Source organism: Protopterus annectens, chromosome 7.part0, assembly GCF_019279795.1.
Source record: "Protopterus annectens isolate FY-2018-M chromosome 7.part0, PAN1.0, whole genome shotgun sequence".
NCBI lineage: Eukaryota > Metazoa > Chordata > Ceratodontiformes > Protopteridae > Protopterus > Protopterus annectens.
This window is the reverse complement of record NC_056739.1, coordinates 185,891,567-185,915,351: the sequence shown is the minus strand read 5'-3', so window position 1 is coordinate 185,915,351 and position 23,785 is coordinate 185,891,567.

Below are 23,785 nucleotides of genomic sequence, written 5' to 3'. Positions count from 1 at the left end.
CTCCATGCATATTAATGAGGGCATGCTGCCTCAACTCTAAAAACTAACACGGAGCATGGACGAGTGTAGGGGGCGTGTCAGACTGCCGATCAATCCAAAAATCCACGCCCCTGCAAGTTTGAAACTCGGGAAATGTCTAGTCACATGAGCGAGTCCGCTCACACGTGTACATTCTAACTCTATACTCCCCCATATAGTAAACCCCGTACAAATATAAAAAGTAAAAGAAATGTTTTTTTTTTTCATTTCCGATATAGCTGCCCGTATTTGCGCTTGTTTGCGCATGTTTGCCCATTGCTAAGCTACAGTTAGCAGGTTAGACACCGAAGAGGATAATAAGAAAAATATATGCAAATTAAGTGAAATAGTGATAGAGCCTTCGCACAAAGAGGAGGCATTCCGGTTCGAGTCCCACCACTACACTTTTCATTTTCTGTTGGAAATCTGCATACAAAAATATTTCCTGACATGTATTATTTAAAGTTTTGTAAAAAGCATTGAAATGTTATATGCAGTAGTGAACAAATTTTATATATACATATATATATATATATATATATATATATAGGAAGGTGAAATTGTTATGCATACTGATGCATGAGTAACTTATTCTAAGCAATGTAAAGCACTGCTAAGCATATTTTACCAGTATTGAGGATATTTATATTTAATTGCTCGTAGCTGAGCACTGCGTTAACTAGCGCAATGTCTTTCCGTGGAGCTGCGCATCATGCCAACTAGCGCAACCAGAACATGTTTGCACGTAGCTGCGCACCACGCTAACCAGAGCAACATTGAGCAATGCTGAGCAAAGTCGGGCAAAGTTGAGCAAAGTCGGCTAAACACGGCCACACCTCCTTTACCGTACCTTAACCATTCAGGTCTGGCCAGTAGGAAAATAAAAAGCAGTGACAGGGCTCGAACTCGGGATACTGTGCAGTATAGTCATAGTACATAACCACTAAGCCATGACAGCATTTCATAACCATGCACTTTCAACAGACACATATCTATCAAAGGAATATTAAACATTGCTAACATCAGCTAAGCAGGTGTGCCTACAGCTGAGTTTTTTCAAAACTGGCCAATCACAAATAAGTGTGGGAAATGAGGCATATTTAAGCTCCACAGGCAGGAATATTTGCCATAACTGGTTGTAGCTCCCTTCTGCAGTCAGCATGGCCGATGTTGGAGAAGGCACTCAATTTTGAGAGCAACGTTGGGGCATTGAGGAGACCAAAGTAATGGTTTGGCTCCTTGTCCACAGTCATGAGGAAAGACTCCTACGGGGTCAGTATCAGGGCACCCAATACAAAATGGAGGCCTGGAACTGTCTAGTTCATGATCTCACCAGTGCCACTGGCGTTCCTCAGACTGGTGAGCAGGTCAGGCACCATTACTCTGACTTGAAGCAACATAAGGAGGATCAACTGGACCAGTGGATCCAGGAGGCCCATGGGATGGCAAATGTTCCAGTACTGAGTAAGTAGTCATTGTATTAAGCAGTTAAGAATTGCTATGCTTGTCTATACTATGGATAGGTATGTCTCAATATCACTGCATTTACTTCACAGCTGCAGGTGTCCGGTCTATGAATCAGCAAGCCCATGAAGATAGGCTGCAAAGGCTGCGTCACCAGACAGGTTAGTAATTATTCTGCATGTACTGTTATATAAAATAAATCAGAGAGCCTTCAAAAAAGTGTTTTAACCCAATAAATAAAGGTATAATAATTCTTTAATAATTATTCTGCATGTACTGTTATATAAAATAAATGAGAGAGCCTTCAAAAAATTGTTTTAACCCAATAAATAAAGGTGTAATAATTCTTTAATAAAGGTATAATTCCTGGAGTGTGTCTGTGTGATTTTCTTTGATATGTTGTTGTACTGTTGCATTTTAGAATTAGTGCTGTTGTATTAAGCAGTGTTAACCCACACTTGGGTAGGCCCATATAAAGTGGATGAAGGGAGTGCCAGTAGCTTTTATGCACATTTACAGCCCTCAACTGTTGGTTCATGCCCAGCATGTACAGGTTAATCTGGCACATGAGTAGCTTGGTATTGTGTTCCCCAGAAATATCAGTGTGCTGCCAGAAATGTAGGGAGCTGTTCACATATAACTGATAATTTCACCTGAACATATCTAGATAATTATATGAAAGTAGAGTTGTCAGTGTACCATCTCAGCAGTAGTGTGTGTGAGCAACTCTCAAAATATGTAGCAGTAACATCTGCATCATGGACAGTTTGCATGTCAGATATAGCTCATGTATATAATGATCTAGCAAAATCCAATTGCACAAAAGAAGGACATTGGATAGTGTAATAATACATGTAAGGGACATATAACTGCAGTTAATAGGAATGTAATGTAAACTAGAAGGATATATAAGTTGTTAATTGAGCTATCTTTTTCCACTCTACTGTATGTGCATAAAAAATGCAATTCCACACCTCAATGGGTATGACTAATCTCAAAACATTTGTTGGGACATACGTCCTATTAGTTTATAAATATTTGCATTTATTTCTATGCATGTGCCCTGTTCAAATACCACAATATTGGTGGCCTGTTGCCATCAATTAAACCTGCATGCTGTTGTAATGTCCACTATTGTTCTATATATGCATGTGTTATGCTTGCTTTTCAGCTGTTGAAACTCTGTTGTGTTGGGTTAATCGGAATATTTCTGCATGCTGTTATAACTAACTGGGAATGCTGTTGACTGTTACTAACCCATATCTTTATTAAATTCTCCAAAACATAGTTCGTATGGGAAGGCTGGTCCCAGCGGACCCACCTGTCCAACCTTAGCTGGCCATGGCACCTGGCACCAGCAGGTCTGGTGCCCAGCATGGGACCTCCTTCTCCATTGGCTCTGTGCCACCTTTAGGTAGAAGCACTGCAGGGGATGGGGCTTGGCCCCCCCGTGCAAGCGTGGGTGGAGGAGGGCCACCTATCACCCTTTGAATGGTCCAGGCTGAGGTGCATAGAGAGATTGAGCGTTCTGTTACAGAACCTCTACGCCAGCTTGAGGCACGAGTGGCGCAACTCCCGGGTCAGCCTGCCCCTCCTACACAGCCCCCAGCACAGCCACCCTCTGGGCTGTGAAGGTGTAGTGGTGACTGCCCATGGGTGTGGATCTCAGTTCCATTGCTGCCATCTGTGGGCTCATGGGCTTGCGATTTCCAAACATCCCTCCCCGTCAATGGTGTTCACTCACCACATGTGTCATATTCTGCCCCTGTATGCGTCTTGTTTGTCTTGTCTGTTTACCTCCCCAAATATACCTTCTTCCCCTACCCCACATTCCACTCTTACCTGAAAAAAAAGGGCAATCTGCTCCCCAAAAAAAAATACGCCCCATACATAGCTGCCCATTTTGCACACATGTCCCCTGGACACATAAAATGTAATTTAATTGGCATTACAGCATACTTTGTTGTCCTCACCCCTCTCTCAGGGGTTGAAGGTTTCATATTTACCTCCAAATTTATTCCATATGCACAGCTGTTGCTTTTAAAGAACTGGGCAGCTATGGACCTTCCCTACACCCGTCCTGCACATCCTGAGCTATTTTTCCTACTGTCTTTCCCTCTTTATGCCCCTTTTTCACCACTTTTCTATCTCCCCATTTTTCTTTTCTTTAAAAGAAATGAGCGCAGGGATTAACGGGAGTAAGCACTATTAAGCAGTAGTTAGCGGGTTTGTGCGAGTTTGTGCTTGTTTGCGCTTGGCTAAGCAATGCGTAGCAATATGCAAACCCACTTACAACTGCTCAAAAATGCCTTAGTCACTCTGTATGTGAGGGCCCTTGTTCTGCTCAGCAGCAAAATAAAACACCTCTGTCAGCCTCGAACCCCAGACCTTGTACACACTACACTGCATGAAGTACCACTAAGCCACGGTATATATACAACATGTTGCTGCTGAAATAAATATATCATGCATCAGAATTAGTGAATGTAAAGGAAAAATAGGAATGCCATACCACACAACTTGTTCTGTGGATCTTTACCAACAGTTGTTGTGGGATTACATTACATGACTGTGATAAGAGAAGCAGCCATTCTAGCAGGAAATAATGTTACACCATCACTTTACAACCCCCACACAGTATCATAGCAGGACAAACACTGGCATATCTGTTTAGGGCAGAGGCCATACCTCCCAACTATCCCTAATTTTCAGGGATGTCACTGGTTTTGAAACAAAATTTAGCTCAGTCCCTCTGAATCCCTCCGAAAACTACTGACTTTGGTCAGAAAGGTGGTGAATTACACGTAATGAGTAATGACAATAATTAAGAGTTAGACACTTCTTTTACTTCAGAAAAGGTGTATTAATTCATATGCTCTGGTTCTCTCAAAGTCTCAACTTAATGGCACTAATATTTTAAAGGTGTCCCTGACTTTTTCTCTACTTTTCCCTGAGTCTGTTCAAATATGTACCTGAGTATTTGAGAGGTCTGGCAGAGGCAGAAACCCAGAGGCATATCAGCCTTTCTGCTGTTACACACTGTGCAAATAGCTTTGGAAGGTGTTCTGGAAGCATAACCTTATGTAGGAATACAACACTGAAATACAAAAGGATGTAGCCATGTACTGGTAGCAACCAACTGTAACAATGCCATTGCTCTAGTGCTGAAAAAAACTGTGTGGTGCACAGACAAAGAATAACAGGCTAATCTCTGTCTACCATGTGGATAGGTCCACAGTTGGGAGTTACGCAGACAGACTACTTGCCTTGATAAACTAACATGTACACAGCAATCCTGTAAGTCCAGCAAGATAAAATTCACACAATAATACGTACTTCTGCACCCCTACCCAAATATAGAATATACCTGTGTGTGCAGGGTCTACCAAGGATGTAGGTAAGCATACTCACAGTACTGAAATGTGTCCAGTTTTCTTGAGCAGCTTGTGCTAATGTCAACACTAAAAAAGCACAAACTGTTTAGAACTGAGTAAATGAATATTCACAGTATAGCAGTTCACAAACAATTCTTGTGCCAAAGGAATACATCTCAATGACTAGCTTTGTATGGCAGTTAATTGTAAAATTTGAAAAGAAGGTACATCATCCCATGTATCTTTGGTTAGCATTTTGACGGGTGTGTACATTTCCACACTGACAAGTGTGTACTGGAAGCAGCAACATTTAGGTCTGAGTACAAAATGTAAATCACTGGCTACACCCCTGGCTTCTGATATAAGAACTATACCAACCTTCTGTCTTAAACAATGATGTCCACAGCAAACAAGGATGATCTCCATCTTAGAAAGCTGAAAGGGCCACGCCTACCTGAGTTAGCAATTTATAGTACTGGGTTGCTATGACAGTGATTACTGCAATTACTACACAGCAGGCTGCATGCAATTAGCAAATGGTGGCCACTAATTGGTGCAGAGGCCATCACATGCTCGTGTGCAAATACCTACAAAAGCAGGCTGCAATCGCTGCCAACAAACTCAATCACTCTATTGCAGAGACTGAGAGAGAGAGAGAGAGAGACAGAGAAAAGGAAAAAGAAAAAGAAATAATATCAAATCATACAAAGGAAAGGTATGTGACACATATGTATTTACTGGCATGTAATAGATGTTTTTGAAGAGTAGTCTACATAATGTAAACCATTCATATGTGGCAGCAGTACTTATCTATGCACAGATGTCCTGCTTAACTACTGCTATGGACAATACAGTGTGTACCTGTGGGCAGTGGGACATACCTGTGAAATGTGTAGCTCAGCATTAAATGTCAAATATCTGATCCATGTTATCTGTGTTCTGTACAGTAGTGTGGCCAATGGCTGTTGGGGGGATTAGCGCTGACATTATATAAACATGGGTGTGACAGAACAACACATGCATGATAGTCATATTAAAGTGTATCTTAGCATTGGCAACTGCTGTAGCAGTCTAGTATGCTTATCTAGCATTTGTAGCTATATATACCCCCTCTAATGTTAGTGTGTGTTCACATGTGATACCTGTTTGTGTTGCAGCAAGGCCCAACAGTTCAGCTGTGAGGTCCATGGACTTACAACAGTGTGGACCTTGTGTGTGTATGCCACACACATGCGGATAAATATATATGTGTCATATATATTCACATCTGTATATGTGCATAGAGCAGGGGACATATTGCAACTGTTTGTGAAGGGTGGAGATATATATGTTGGTGAAGGTTAGTATGTGCATATTTGTATGTAGGTTTTAGTGTGTGACAAACAAGACAGCATACAGTGCTGGTATATTACATGTTGTGGTCAAACACTGCGTGTGTTTTGTTCAGTTTGCAATGTTGCAGCCAGTGAGGCATGCTAAAGCTACCTGGACTGTGAACACTTTCAATGCATTTATCACAAGACTGTGCGATATTATTACATTACTGTACACCTCACATCCTTTGTATAATTGATATTCCCATCATGAAAGGTGGACTGTATATGTGCCTATATGTATATGTACACCAATGGATGTGTATATGCATATATATGTATATATACATATATATATATATATATATATATATATAGAGAGAGAGAGAGAGAGTCATATATACTCATACATACCTACATCTACTTGTTGCAATAGATTCTCTGTACTGTTGACTGACTGTGATGGTCAATGTGTTTGTGAATATGTCAAAGATATGTATTTGTGGGATAGCTTAGTGTGAAACTGTTTATATCATGGTATTATGGGTCATTGCTTTGATCCCAGCAAAAGCTGTGTATTCTGTTGCCAGGCAGAAAAAGTGCTATGGCATACAATGTGATTAAATCCCTTGGTTTTAACTGGGGTGTGTCATTGGAGGCTAAAGCACTACATCTATGATTATTGATTGGTATTGATGTTGAATCCAAATCATGTGTGTACTGTAGTACTACTTGAAGCTCTGGGCCTGTACAGCAAAGTATGTTGCATAGCTGCACCTTGTTCACTAATGCTATTCATGTAATTGTGCTGTGTGAAGACAGCTCATACTGGTGTCTAATTATTTCTATATAATTGTGCTGTTACTGGTGGATAGAATCATATTAGACAACCTCGACAGAGTGCTGCTCGCTATATTTTTATCTGTGACTGCATAACTGTCTTGAGGTTTTTCTAACAGATGTTTTGACAATTGGCTCATTATCTGCATATACAAGTAGTTGGTTCAAGACATTTTCCTGCATATACAGCAGCTATTTGCTCAGTTTGTTTTTTGTAATCTTTCTAATATATCTTTACCATCTCAAAGTGCTTACTCCTCTCTGTACTCTTTTTTTCTAGACCTAACACCACTCTTAAGTATTCAACTGCGGTACCACCTTTATCATTCTTATAAGAAAAGCGGAGTCCGGGTCTGAACTGTCTGCAAACAGCTAAAGTTAACTTTGAGTATGTGTCTACCTGTTTGAGCCAATATTCATTTTCCCCTGGAGAGCACTCTGCTTTGGCTTGTAAGCAGCCCCCCCCCCCACACACACACACTCATCTTCCACTTTCTCTCTTATTCCCTTCTATTAGCAAATAGTATCCATAACTGATCAATACTGTGTGTTTGTTAATTTAAACTGAGACCACAGTAGACTACTGATACAAGGTTATCCTGTTTTTCCACCTGAGAAATGGTTAAGAAATGACTTACAGTTTTAGAGCAGTCCTTGGTCAGTTGTGATTGTTTCTTAAACACAAACTTGTCTTTGCTTTGGCTCATTAGCAGCAGTACAAAGAACTGCCTGCTCACACCCTTGTTCTTCCTCCCCTTCCTGTTTATTACCTTAAGACAATCCCAAAGTTAATAAATATTACCTGTGGCAGGCACCATTTTTACAACTACAACCACCCTTGTCACTATCATATGTTCATTTATCGGTTAACTCTGTTACCTGATTGTTTCCAGCCCCCTCATAAGAGCAACTAACAGGGTCTCTACCCGCTTTGCTCCCCACCCTGCCCCCCATTCCCTCCCGCCCCCACTGGTCCCACCTTTATTACACTCACAAACCCCTCCCATCTTTCCAGTAGCCAACCACAGCGCTAACCCAACACTACCTCCTCCATCTTCCCACTACTATCACACCTCCTCAACTAACATGTACAAGCATACCTTACCTATGCTCACTGCATGCACTCTCCTTGCATATCTTACATCCTACCAAAGCTCCATCATTGCCCCACTCAACCACTACCACTGTACTACTACTCACATCACCACTCATGTCTCACCCTCACTCAGCTCCCCTCCCACCAACTCAAGAAACATCCCTATGCACCCCCCACATATTCTACCAACTATATTACTCAAATATAAAGCATCCCTTCAATTTAACACAGTAACCATCCCACCATACCTATTACCCAAAGAGCACAATCATAAAGTTTCCCTTATAAATAAACACATTCAAAAACTGAGAAAACTAATAACCTCATGCATATCAAAACTAGCCCTAAGTGGAGATATCCACCCCAACCCTGGTCCTACCATCTCCAACCCCAATCCTCATAATCAGACTAGAAACCACAACTTCTCCCATATTACAGCCAATAGAAAGCCAAGTGACTTCCTTCTACTAAGCCTAAATATTAGAAGTATATCCAACAAAGTCCATGAACTCCATGCCACCATAGACTTGTACTCCAAAGATATAGTCATCCTGACAGAAACCTGGCTAAAACCTCACATTACCAGTGAGCAAATATTCCCTACAGGTTATGGCATACTAAGAATAGACCGGCTAAACAAGAAAGGAGGCAGTGTAGCTATAATATTTAAACAGCATCTAAACATCCAGATCTTAAAATTATCAGCTCCACAAATAGGCAATGAAGAAATAATATATACCAACCTCAAAATAAACCAAAACAAAACCATCAACATAATTGGATGCTACTTCCCACCTGGCCAAAACATCCCTCCACTAGAAAACCTCCTCTGCTGGTCTACCCACCATCTCCCCCAGGAAACTATCATTTTAGGTGATTTCAATATTGACTGGCAATCCTGTTCTGGCAACCATCCAACCCATCATGTAAACCATCATGGCTTTACCCAACTAGTCCAGTCACCAACCAGGATAAATAAAAACTCCAACAAGCACACTACCCTGGACTGGATACTAGTCAGTAAGAGCCCCCAGTCATATATAACAGGCTGCTTATCAGATAGCCTCAGTGATCACTCCCCAACATTCCTACTCAATAAATACCTATACCAAGCTAAACCTGTCATCTACCATCAAATACGCAAAAAACTAAACTTTAACCCACTCACATTCATCTCATCCCTCAAAGAATGTAACTGGCATCCTCTAAAGTACCTCAGTCTTGATGACGCAGTTGAATTTTTTAATACTACCTTCCTAAGCATCCTTAATTACCATGCCCCCATAAGACTTTCCAGAATCAAAGCACAACCCTCCCCATGGCTACAGAAAAACACTAAGTCAGAAATGAAAAACAGGGATAAAGCCTGGGAGCACTGGCACAAAAGCAAAACCCCCTCAACTAGACAGAAATTCCTAGAATTACGCAATCGAGTCAAAAAGCTAATAAAACAGGACAAATTCCAATACTACCAGTCTGCCCTAGACTCCTCCCAACACAGCCCCAAACAATTCTAGTCCTCCATAAACTCCATCCTCCACCCAGGTAAAGTTAGTACCCCTCCTCCTAACATCCCTCACTCCCCAGAAAATATTGCTACCTCATTCAACACACACTTCACACAAACCATACTATCACTAGCTAAACAACACAACCCCCCACCCCTCCAACCCACACCTTCAACTAGTAATCTCCCCACTGCCTTCTCTTTTTCTCTTGTACCTACCTGCAATGTAAAAAAAACTCTCAACTAAACTTAAGCCCACCAGATTAGCAGCAGACAATCTCCCAAGTGAATACCTATAAATCACAGCTGATGCTCTGGCCTACCCAGTATCCATCTTGATTAACTGATCTCTGTCAAAAAGTTACGTTCCCACACTGTGGAAAGTATCACATATAATTCCCCTCCACAAAGGAGGACCCTCCACAGAACTAACCAATTACTGTCCCATAGCTATTCTCTCTCCACTCCAAAATACTAGAGAGATGCATACACTCTCAGGTCTCAGACTACCTCCTTACTAACAAACTCCTTTCCAATACTCAACATGGTTTCCGACCAAACCATAGCACCACCACTGCCTTACTCTCCTTTACTAACACTATCCTTCAGCATAAAAACAATGGCTATCTCTCCTCTGCTAATTTCCTAGACCGATCTAAAGCATTTGACATGATCCCACACAAACAACTTATCTCTGTCCTCCATAACCTATCCTTCTCACAATCAGTCACCAACTGGTTTCAGAGTTACCTGTCTGACCGCCAACAATCCGTTGTATGGCAGAATGACATATCTCTCCAACTACGTGTCTCCATAGGGGTTCCCCAAGGATCCATCCTTGGACTCCTACTCTTCTGTTTTCACCAATAATCTAGCCTCTGCCACCAAACATGGCACACTCATACAATACGCAGATGACTCAACCATCATCTGTTCAGCCCAGTCCCTACCCAAACTGCAAAAAGTCACACAGGAATCCTTTTCCTCTGTTGAAACTTGGTTATCCGATGCCCAATTAATACTCAACCCAAACAAAACTAAACTACTCATCTTCCAACCCACCAAACATACTCAAAACAACTCTCAATTTAACATCACAGCAAAAGACAACACCACTATATACCCAACTGAACACACCAAATTGCTAGAAGTGGAAATAGACAATAAACTAAAATTTGACATTCACATATCCATGACCATAAAAAAAGTCCACAAAAAACTACCAGCGCTATACAGATATAAGCAACTTCTCACCAAAGCAGCAAAGATTTCAATAGCAAATTCCCACCTTATCTCCACCCTACTTTATACCTCTCCAGTATATACCAACCTAAGGCAATGTGATCTAAACAAGCTAGAGACCTGCTACAACAAAATCACCAAATTCGCCACAGGGGCATCCTACCGTAGTCACCACTGTCTCTCACTTGCTGAACTGGGCTGGCTTGAACTCCCTCACCTTCTTCAATGGTATCAACTGTCACTCACCCACAAACTAGTAAACCATCCACTAAATGTCCCATCCCTCCAGAATCTACTCCAACCCTATCGCACCACCAGACCACTAAGCTCCAGCAAAAAAAATCACTTGCAGATCACTAAAGTCAATAACTCTGCTGGTGAAGCACTATTCTCTTGTACCATAGCCAAATTATGGAACTCCCTCCCACCCACAATTACCTCCATACCATCATGCACCCACTTCAAAACTTTACTAAAAGTGCACCTAAAAACATGCTGGCTATGCCCTTGAAACTCCCACTCTAATATCACCCTCCCCATCCAACCACTACCTTTCTTTCCACTCCACTAACTACCTTGATTATAGCAAGTTCAGATGTCCATAAGCCAGTACTTATTATACAGCAGGAACTTCTTCTTGTAACATTTGTTAATGTCTGTTATGTACTTCACAGATAAAGATTCTAGTTGTCTACTGATGTACTATGTTTTTCATCTGTAAATATGTTGTAAGTAATTGCTATGTAAATTGTTAATTGCTGTGTAATCCAATGTAACTACTGTCTGTTTATTTTAACTGTGGAGCTTTTCTCCCTGGGCCTCTGCTGAAAATGGACCTACATCCAGTCGGACACTCCCGGTCAACAAATATAAATAAATAAAATAAATGTTGTATGTCCACATTGCTTGCACCCACTGTTTTGTGTGGTCCCTGTATTCATCACAGATTACATTCCTCAAGATTAAAGTTTTGTAAGTACTGACATACAGTACTGTATAGTACACAAGTAAAGCTTATCTGGGTTGCCATACCTTTGTGTCCTGTAATTATGTCTGATGTGTGCGTGGGTATGTCTGTAACATGTACTCTGTCATATGTGTGGTAAAACATATAACTGCGTATCTAGCAATATTTACAGTGGACTACAGCAGTATGTGACCTATATTCCCAATTGTGCACATATTTTGGCCACGGGTTTGCCATTAACAAGTTGTGTGGTATAATAGTAATACATTTACTGGCCCTTACACTCATTGTGATGGATGACATATTTCTTTACACATCAGCTTGATGTATATCTGCTGTGGCTAGGTGGTGCATGGTGTTGCATACAGTGTTCCAGGTACTCTTGTATAGTCTTATATAGTGATTTTGTTTTGTTGCTGTGCAGAACATGGTTCATTAGATAGAGTGAGCCAGGCACTTTCAAGCAGTTGTGTGGTGAGCAGTGGTAAGTGGTAGTTAAAGTGCTTCACTCTCAGTTAGCTAATAGGTTGCTATATATGGCAGTTCATTGATATCTGTACTGTATAATGTTAAATGTGCCATATGACTTGCTCAGACATATTTTGTTTTTATGTCTTCCAGGGATCATAGCACATCACAGAAATCCCAGCTATAGTAGTGTGAAGATGAGATCATTACTAGCTGTATGATTCAGCACTACAGTCTAATGTTCTCACGAACCAGCCAGAACCAGCAGGAGCATACTGCAATGTGGCAAGATGTTGCCCGGAGGGTAAATGAGGTAGGCCTGCATAACCAGACATATGAGCAGGTACGCCACCACTGCAGTGATATATTCAGACATGTCCATCAGAGTGCTTCTGATGTGCGGAGACAACAGCTTGCAACAGGAGGTGGTGTTAATATTCATCCCCCCCCCATCAGAGTGGAGGAGCTGCTCCTGAGCCTCGTGGCACCTGCCCAACAACAACAGCAGCAGACATACACCATGGTGGAGGTTGGAGCCACCCAGCAAGCACACATGGAGCATGCAGGTAACATGGCATATCTGTAGACTACTGTTATCTGTATTGGTAGATCATACATATGTGAGATGTGGAGTGTGTAGTTAGAAGATGTGGAGCCTGTTGTTGTGCAATACTGATCATTTGGAACATAATCTGTAGGCCTGTGAATGTAAACTGTTGTTCTACTGTAAGATTGCAAACACACAGTAGCAATGCAAGAGTTGTGGCCACTGACAAACTGCCTCATCTTTTTGTAGGTCCTTCTGGGGTGACATCAAGGCAGCGGACAGATGCTGGTGAGTGTGTTCTACATTTATTATTGTAAATAAAAAGTGCATGTCATAGTTAAGGTGTAGGCCATGTACACATGTAACACACCTACCCATAATGCATGCTGTGCATGTTTGGTGTAAGACCACGCACATCTCACTAATGTGATTAGCTGCCTCAAACACATGCAATACCCAGACCATCTCAAACAAATGTGGCTACACTGTAGTGACCATTGGATAGGCAAAGTTGATACTCAACATGCACATAACATACACGACTATGTCATACACAGAGCATTTTAACATGCTACACATAAAGGATTCACAAACCCTCTGTAAAGACACACTCCAGTATCCAAAATCTCATCCACACATTATGCATAATATACCTGAGGGGTAGAGGCCTATCATGGGGTATTTAAACACTCTGCAACACACTACACATAAATGTCAGGGAATGCTCCTTATTGGCCTCCTTACAAAACCATGTAACAACTGGTTGTGAAATGGTGAATGTAGCCAAGGTAGTACAGTTCCGGTACAGCATGATTATTGTCGATTTGGGAAACATTTGTAGCCTTGAGTGACAACATGATGCTTCATGATGATGGCCTATGGTATTATACCCCATCCAGTTATTATAACCACAGTACTACACATAGCTTTAATTGCTATACACCTCAATGTTTTGTGTGTGTGCAAACATACACACCTCTAAACAATATGCATACCAATCACCATTTGCACAACTGACACATATATGTCTTGTGATGCTATTGAGTGGCTAGGTCATATGACACACACTGGGTATGTGTGATGTTTAAATATGCAGTTGTGTTTTAGCATGCCATGTCATGGATGACACTGGCATGTCCACAATATGATCTACACTCACCATGACTACTGTACATTGGGTATGTGGATGAATGGTATTCCATCAATTATACATGCACCACTGATGATGTTGTATGAATACTCACCATGCATGTGCTAAAACTGTGTCCACAATGATTTGCTAAAGACACAGAGGCTGTAATCAGCATTGGATACCTATCTGACACACAGATACACATCCAGCCATGGTATGTAGACCTGTGAGTTATGGTGCACAGTACATTACAGAGTTTTGAATACTTGCAGAGCAACGTTGTGTCCATGTATGCATTGCATTCCAGGGGGAGGCGAATCACCTAATAACAAAACACATGCATCAAAGCCATGTATACTGTTAGTAACAAGGACTGTCTACACTTGCACTGCATGCTGTTGAGCAACACATGTCCTGCATGCTGACATGTGTGATATGACTGTTTTGCTTGTGATACTGTATCCCACCATCACCTGCTATTGTGTATGTTCTGAGATTGCTGGTGTTGTGTGTGTGTGTCTGCTTTAGGGAGGAGTGTATTTGTGTGTGTGTGTGCATGTGTGCATGTGCATGTGTGCATGTGCACATGGCCATGTGCACATGTGCATGTGCATATGTGCATGTGTGCATGTGGTCTGACATCATGTTCAGGTCTTAAAGTGTGTTTCCTGTTTTCCACTCACAGGTGCTGAGGTGGGGCTGGTTCAGTACAGCAGGGAACCTGATGTCACTGAGACAGACAGTGATCATGAGGATAGGTGTGTTGAGGCACAGGCAGGTTTGTCAGGGTCTGTTGTTGGGCCACCAATTGACAGTAAACAAGTCTCCACCCCATCCATGCACACAGTCATACTGCCTGTACATCCATCATCACCATTGCCCTTAGCTGAGGAACAGTGTACGATTGGCACTGGTCAGGACAGTGTGGTATCTATGGCACATGTATCAGGACACAGCAGCCATAGCCAGATGTCTGGAATGGTACCACATAGGCAGATGCTCAGGGGTTCTTGTCAGAGCACTGCTGGTCATCATGCCCCTAGCAGATGTGCCACAACTCTTTCAACCACACGCATGTTCCAGGCTGCCATGGAGGCACAGGCATGAATGGAGCAGTACACCAGACAGGGACTAAGGGCACAGAGGGGAGAGGGCTCATAACACCTCTGTAAATGACAGTATCCATGACCTAGCAGGTGCCATATGTAATTACACTGAGGTCATTGATAGACGTTGGGGTGAGACATTGGATGTCCTCCACAATGTCATGTCCATGTCTCAGGACAGTGAGGGATGGTTGAGACATCAACGTGGATGTATGCCAGCAACATCAGCAGCTGTAGGTCACCGTGGACATCCAGCAAGTCACAGCTGCTCCCGTAGTGCCAGTACTTACCCAAGCAATGTTGGGGGGGCTGTCCATAGACCGTCCTAGAAGACCACGTGCACATGGCTCTGGCCAGTTCCAGCAGGGACCTGGATCCAGTGGACATATGTCAACCTCTTTGGATAGTACCCAGTCTGGATTAGTACCTGATACTGTCTGTAGCACCCCAGCCAGGCACAGGTTCCGTATCCATGGCCAGAGATGGTGATCTGTTAAGCCTGCCAGGTACAGTCTGTAGCTGTCCCACAAATCCCTGTATATGGCAGCCACATGGTGAAACTGTGTGCATGCAGACACACACACATAAACCAGAAACATAGGGCAAACACATACCCGCACACATTACATCAGCATTGGCCCATAACAGTACTCATGGCCCTCACACACACATGTCGATTCTTTGGCTCAGTGTAGGCCTCTGGCAAACCAACAACATATCCTGTGCATATGATGAAACCTGTGCCACCTCCTGTCATCTGTAACATTGATCAGGAACAGGCTAACATGGTGCTGATGCACAGGGTGACTTTGATAAAGTATAGCAATGGTTGAATGTGTAGCATGTTGTCAGCAGTAAAGTGTAATGATATCCTTGAAGGTGTAGCTGAGCAGGCATGATGCATTAAAGCTGTAATTAGCAATGCTGTAGTTTACACCAGTGTTTATTCCAATTGTGTTTTGTTTGCCCATGTGCCACTTGGCTGATGTGTGTAGTTGTGTCATCATGTGTTCTACAGTGGATAGTAAGTGTGGGGTGTGTGCAGCACAGGTTTGCAGGTGTACATTTGTGAACATGGTGGAGGTGCACTGTCTGCATGTACGTGCATATTAGACACATGGGCAGGGTGACATGCCCTGTATTGGCCAGTGTTAATACTTCATAGTTTCTATTGGTGGCCAGTATGCATTGTACTACACACATTTTGAAACTTGAGTACGCATGTGTGTGTATGACACAGGTTGACACTGTGCTGTGGGTGATGCTGTTGTTACTATCTGTCATTGGTTTGCATTACTAAAGTTAACACTGTCCCAGCTGCATAATCCTGTATTAATGCACACTGTTCACCTACAGGGTTGCATGGACTGTGCTATCACAAACACAAGAAATTCTCACTTATACCGTAAAAGTGCATTAGTCTCATGGACCCCTGACATAAACTAAATATATAATAGAAGGTGTGATGTTATACCAAAAAAGAGTTACATACCAAGAAGGGATAACCTCTCTGGTCAGTATCATTGGGAAAATTCAATCCCTCAATAAACATACAAGGCAAGCTTCAAAATACAAAATGGCAATGATTCCAAAGACAACACTAAAGCGTTCTTTACTGTTGTTCATAATCTACATGGGAAATCTCAGATTGGGTCGCAGTTAATGCAAATGGTCACAAAGTACACTTATCCGACTGACATTACCAATTCCTTGTCAGACAGTTTGAATGCGGATTTCACCACCCTGTCTCTATACAAGGGCCACATTTCCAGACCTGCAGAACGTAATACCTGATGATTCACAGACACTCTAGTTAAAACATCTCTTTAACATGGTCCACACCACAGTGGCAATTTTACTGGACAGTGTCCCTGGTTGTGTCATACACAAGCTGACATATGAAGTCACCACTCACCTAAATGCTCTGTCCAGATGGAGCCTCTATACAGGTTACATACATGTGGAATGACGTACGGTAATGGTGTTCACAGTCCACAAGGGTTGAGCTACAACACCTTCTTCTCCTTTCAGATGATCCCATTAGGGGTCGCCACAGTACATCATCTGTTTCCATGTCTTCCTGCCCTCTGCATCTTGCACTGTCACACCATACACCTGCATGTCCTCTCTCATCACAGCCATAAACCTCATCTTAGGCATTCCTCTTTTCCTGTTACCTGGCGGCTTCATCCTTAGCATCTATTTCACAATATACTCTGCATCCCTCCTCAGCACATGTACAAACCAACTTAATCCAGCCTATCTGGCATGGTCTACTAACCTTCAAACCTGGCCTGACCCTCTAATATACTTATTCTTAAACCTGTCCACCCTCATCACACCCAGTGCAAATGTTAACATAAATTGATTAAGGGTAGAACTACAACAGGTCCTGGAAACTTTCACCCTATAAGCCAGACCAATGTTATCTGGAAGGCTATGAAGCACAGCATTATGGAACTCATTAACAGAGACATTATGAACCTGCAAACACTGCACCATACCCCCTTAGGTTCGCTAAAGGACAGATCATGGCTCCTGCACCTAGTAGACTTCAAGCCAGTCAACAAGGCTATAGGTGAGGGAGGGGAGGCCAACACAGCCAAGCTATAGCTCACCAGCAAATCATACCCATCCTACATACTGGTATTAGACATAACCTCAACAGACTGAGCATAAACGATTGTTAGATGATGGCTTGACAAGTGACGCACAGATGTAGAGCACACAGTAGCATTTGCAGCCTCCATGTACTATTCTATGCCAGTAACAAGTGGTATTCACCTGCACTCAGTCCTGGGACCACTCCTGTTTGGCATATAGCTTTCTTAGGTACAAGCAAACACAGTAGGGATATGTCTGCCCATGTTTGATAAAAATGCATACTGTGGGCTATACTTTATTCTCCAGATGACACACACATCCTCCAAAAAGGTATCATACAGATAGTTACCTGGTGTCAAACTCATGCTGTAAAGCTATAAGCCTAAGAAAGCATAGTTATCCACTTTTAGAAAACAAAGTATCCTCAGAGTACCACATAGGTAGTAGCCCCCAAAATGTGGAACACGTACTAATGTATTCATAGAGCCATGTGTTAAGTCATCTCTCCTTTGATAATCACATTACCAAAGGGTTTTGGAAATCCCTCTGTGGAGCACATAAGCAATAAAGGGTTTGCATGCAGATCCACAGAGGTTGTTGCACACCTATAATGATTAGTCATCTTTGCCAGACTTTGCTTGCTTTGGAACAGGTTTCAAATATACCTCAAGCATAAACCCTCACTCACACTCTTCAATAGAAACAGTGATAAGTGGATGTGAAATGGAAGCTGTAGCCCAGGGATCACTGCAGTGGCTAAGCTTGTCACAAGCATACAAAAGTGACCTAAGGTCTGGAAAGCACCAGCATGCTCTGGCAAAGATAACACATGCATTCATGGAGAAAGCAGAGTACCAACCTATGAAATACTTGAGGTCACATGTATGTATATGGATTTGCCTCACAGCTACCTTACATGTGTAATGCACATACAATTGTCATTGTGATATGTCATACACTAGAAAAATCAAAATCCACTCCACATTGGCCAATAGTGTCGCACACATGAAGCACAGACACACACACACACACACACACACACACACACACACACACACACACACACACACACACACACATAGTCAGCAAGTGTGAGATTCAAACTCTTTCCTAACTACATTATGATACTACAGCAGTACACATTTACACACCATGCTATACACATTACTGGGCTTTCACCTTTCCACAGGTATATTTGTAGGATGGTGACATCATCGGACTTGACATAGATGAGTATACCACTTCTAAGGTGTTTGAGTAGTCTCCAAAAAGGTTGCTCTTCCCCAGGGAGACACACACACACACACACACACACACACACACACACACACACACACACACACACACACACACACACACACACACACACACACACACACACACACCACAAGTGCGGTGTTCTTAATCCAAACTAAGTACGTCTTTACACTTCAGCAAGCAATATGGAGTTACAGGGTGCAATACAGACATTACTTGCTGACAGTTTGCACAAAGGTTTTTTTCACATTTGCTAACCTCAGCAGGCTTATCATACTAGGTGTATTGTGAGTGTATTGTATGCATAGGCCATGATGCACCACATGCTGGCACACACAGGGTCAAACTTGAGTAGCATCTTACCTTCACCTACATGATACTGCAATATAACAGAAAGATGATAAACTTCAACAATTAGCTGAGCTTCTGGTGTCATTCAAAGGGGATCCAGTCTCTGTCTGCCTGTGATGACATCATAGACAAGCCTTGTTGCTTCACTACAGATGGTTTGCACCCATTGCCCCTATGCTTCTGAATACTGGCCAAGGCTCGTGCTGTCCCCATATTACCTTTTTTACGCAAGGCTCAAAGGTTCATAGATTCATAGGTAGATACTAGTCTATCGGCCCTGGGGCCTATACAAGGCCAGCCAAAAAGGTACCCTGGCTTTTGCCATCCAAGAAATTTATTTTCCTGTGCCACTGTCATGCAGAGACACAGAAGTGATCCCCAGGGTGAATTTCCAATTTCCCATCCAATAATCAAGATTTTCCTTGAAGAGTGCTAATGAGGAGCTTTGTTTGATATAGATAGGTAGTTTATTCTGGAGTATGTGAAGTCTGTGGGACAGGAATCTAACCCTCTGGCATGTTCTGTTTATTGTGGTGACAAGGTTTAGGTCCCTAGAGTGTGTAGATTCATAGGTAGGTACTAGGCTATCTGCCCAAAGGCATTTATAAGCCTAGCCAGAATGTGTTGGCTTTCGCCTCCCTTTCAAATTAGTTTCCTGGGCCTCTGTCTAGCAGGGCCACTGAAGTGATCCCAGGGGTAAATTTACAATTTCCCATCCACACATCAAGATTCCTCTTGAAGAGAGTCTGCAAGGGGCTCTGCCTAACATCAACTGAGATTCTATTCCAGAGTGAGGGAAGTCTCTGGGACAGGAATCTATCCCTCCAGCATGTCCTGTTTATTGCTTTGCTGAGGTTTAATTCACTGGAGTGTGTGGCTCTAAGAGATTTGTTTTTCTTGAGGTGGAGCATATCCATTAATTCCGGGTTGGACATGGCCTTATACATCAGGCATAGATCACCTCTGAGCAGGCAGTAAGCAACCGAGTAGAGCTGGAGTTTCTTTAGTCGAGCTGCATAGGGCATCTCTTTGAGGCCCATGATCCTCTTGGTGAAGTACTTCTGTGGTCTTACCAGCTGTTGCATGTGCCAATTAAGGTACATACCAAATGGGGCATTGTACTCTATTATGGGCCTAATGAGTGATGAGTAGAGGGGCACAATGACCTCTCTTGCTCTAGAGGTGAACCCTTTCGTGATTAGGTGGGCTACATAGAAGGAATATCTAACCACTTTGCCAATGTGATTATCAAAGGAGAGGTTACTATTTACCTGGGTCCCCAGGTTCCTAATTACATTTTCTGTACCTAGTGGATTACCACCTTTGTGGTAATTTGTGGGCACTTCGTTTTTTCCAAAGGGGATGACTATGCATTTTTTGGCATTCAGCTTGAGGCCATGGTTTTGACACCAGGTATCTGTCTCTGTAAGTCCCTTCTGGAGGATGTCTGTGTCAGCCACAGAGTCAATTATGGCCCCCAGTTTACAGTCATCTGGAAACTTGGTCAGCCATAGTCCTCCCATGCTTGCCTGTACCTCAGAAAAGTATATACTGAACAGGAGGGGTCCCAGGACCGAGACCTGTGGGATGCCACTTGTGACTGGTTTAGAGTCGGACATGGCACCTGCAACTCTGACCATGTGTGTTCTATCTGTGAGCCAGTTGGTCACCCATCTCATGACATAGGGGTTAATGTTCAAGCTGGTAAGCTTGTCTATGATGCCAGAGTGGGAAATGGTGTCAAAGGCCTTAGTGAGGTCCAAGTAGGCTGTGTGGACTACCTTCTCTTCATCTATGGCCTTGGTAACTGTTTCAAAGAAGTCAACTAGGTTTAGGTGGCAGGATCTGTCTTTAACAAAGCCAAATTGGGTAGGGTCCAGTATCTGGAGGTTCCCAATGTCTCTGTTTATGAGTGCCATGATAATTCACTCCATAGCTTTGCAGACCAGGCTGATCAGGCTTATAGGGCGATAGTTCACAGGTTCTGTTGTGGCACCACCTTTGTGGAGTGGGATAACTGTTGCTGTATGCCATTCATTGGGTACATAGCCTGTGGTAAGGTTGAGTCTGAACAGTGAATGTAGGTGAGGGTTTAGTTCCTTTTGGAGCTCGTGTAAGATGCAGCCTGGGACACCATCCAGTCCCATTGATGCTGTGTTTTTAGCTTTGGAGAGGGCTGTTTTAACCTGCATGTCCATGAAGTCTGGGGCTGTGCATTCTTCTGGGATGGACACGGGCCCTTTTGGGGGTGAGGGGGGGTTGAAGTTTGCACTGAACTTGTCCACCAGGATGTTGGCAATGTCAGTTGGTTCAGTGTATTTTTTCCATTTTGCAGTAGCTGAAAGCATATCTGAGAGTTGCCACCTAAATGTTTGATATAGCTAAAGAAGGCTTTGTGGTTATCTTTAGATTCCTTGGCAATTTTTCTTTAGAAACTGGACTTGGATTATTTTATGAGCGATCATAGTTTCTTGCTAATAATGATCAGTGATGCCTTTCCTTTTTGGAATTTTGCTCTATCGTGTGTTAGTTTCCTCCTTCTGTTGTATAGCTTATTTATGGGCAAGGACCACCAGACTGGTTTCTTCTTTTTGGAGGAGTGAGTCTTGGTTTTAATTGAGATGGCTCAATCCATGCATCCCTGTAGATGCTCAGAGAATGCACTTGTAAAGGATTCTGCATATTGGATAGTATTATCCTATAGCAAGGGGGCTTTGAAACTTTCCACTTTGGTCTTGAGAAGCGTGAAGTTTGCTTTTGAAAAGTTTTTCACAGTGGTTTTGTTGACTGGGGGGGGGGGGTCAGGATGTGGATGTCCAGTGTGATTACTTCATGATCTGATATTACCAGCGAGGGGTTTAACTCTGGTGTGGAACACTGATCCCCCATGTTGGTGATGATCAGGTCCAGTATGTTGTCACCTCTAGTGGGTGTGGTGACCAGCTGTTCCAGGCTGTTTGAGTTTATAAACTCTAGGAAGCATTGGGCAAAGGACTTTGTACTCGAGTAATTCTCCCAGTCAATGTTTGAGTAGTTGAAATCTCCTCATATCATGGTGTTTGGTAGGACATTTATATTTCCCAGTGTTCTCAGGAATACTGAGTGAGGGTCCTGAGACAAGGTATGTGATCTGTAGCAGGCTACGATCTGATAAGTAGCTTTGCCCAATGTTAGTTGCACTTGCATAGTCTACAAGGCCTCGTGCTGTGCCACTAACCTGGAGGTGTGGGTATCCTTTATGATAATGGATACACCCCCTCCTTTTGTATTTCAGTCTGAGTTTTGGTGCCAACGCTCGGAGGGATTGGGATTTCTTTAAGTGGAGCATGTCCAACAGCTCTGTGTTTAACATAGCTTTGTATGTTAGGCAGAGATCACCTCTGAGTAGGCGATATGCAACAGAGTAAAACTGTAGTGTTTTGAGACGGTCTGTGTATGGCATGTATTTGGGGCCACTAATCCTCTTTGTGAGGTATTTCTGCAGGCTTTCCAGTTGTTGTAGATGTCTTGTGAGGTACATAGCAAAAGGGGCATTGTACTCTATAATGGATCTAATGGGTGATGAGTAGAGGGGAACAATGACCTCTTTTATTCTGCATGAGACACCTTTTGTGATGAGGTGTGCCATGTAGAAGGATTTCCTGACTACTGTGGCGATGTGATCATCAAAGGAGAGTACTGTCCACCTGTATCACAAGGTCTCTTATCACACTTTTGATGTTAAGTATACTACCACCTATGTTGTAGTTCATGGGTACAGTGTTTTTACCAAAGGGGATGACAATGCATTTTTTGGCATTGAGCTTGAGACCATGACACCAGGCATCTGTCTCAGTGAGGCCCTTTTGTAGGATGTCCACATCATTAGTAGTTTAGATTATGGCTCCTAGTTTACAGTCATCTGGGAACTTCATTAGCCAGAGACCTTCCATGTTAACCTGTACTTCAGGGAAGTAGATACCAAACAGGACAGGACCCAGGACTGAACCCTGTGGTACTCCACTTGTCACTGGTCCAAAGTCGGACTTGGAGTCTGCTACTTTCACAGTGTGGTTTGTGTCAGTGAGCCAGTTGGCAACCCATCTTGTGACATAGGGATTTATACCTAACTATAGTTTAGTGAGTTTATCTATAAATCCAGAGTGGGGGATGGTGTCGAAAGCTGTGGCAAGATCTAGATAGGCTGTGTGAATCACATTACCCTTGTCTACGGCTTTGGTGACTGCTTCAAAGAAGTCTATCAGGTTTAGGAGACATGATCTGCCTTTTACAAATCCAAAATGGTTGTGGTCCAGAGTTTGGAGATTACCGATGTCTTTGTTTATAAGTTCCATGATGATACATTCCATGGCCTTGCAGACCAGGCTCATCAGGCTAATGGGGCGGTAGTTCCCGGGGTCCGTGGTGGCTCCCCCCTTGTGTAGTGGGATAACCGTTGCTGTGCATTATTCAGCAGGCACAAAGCCTGAGGTGAGGCTATGATTGAACATGGTACATAG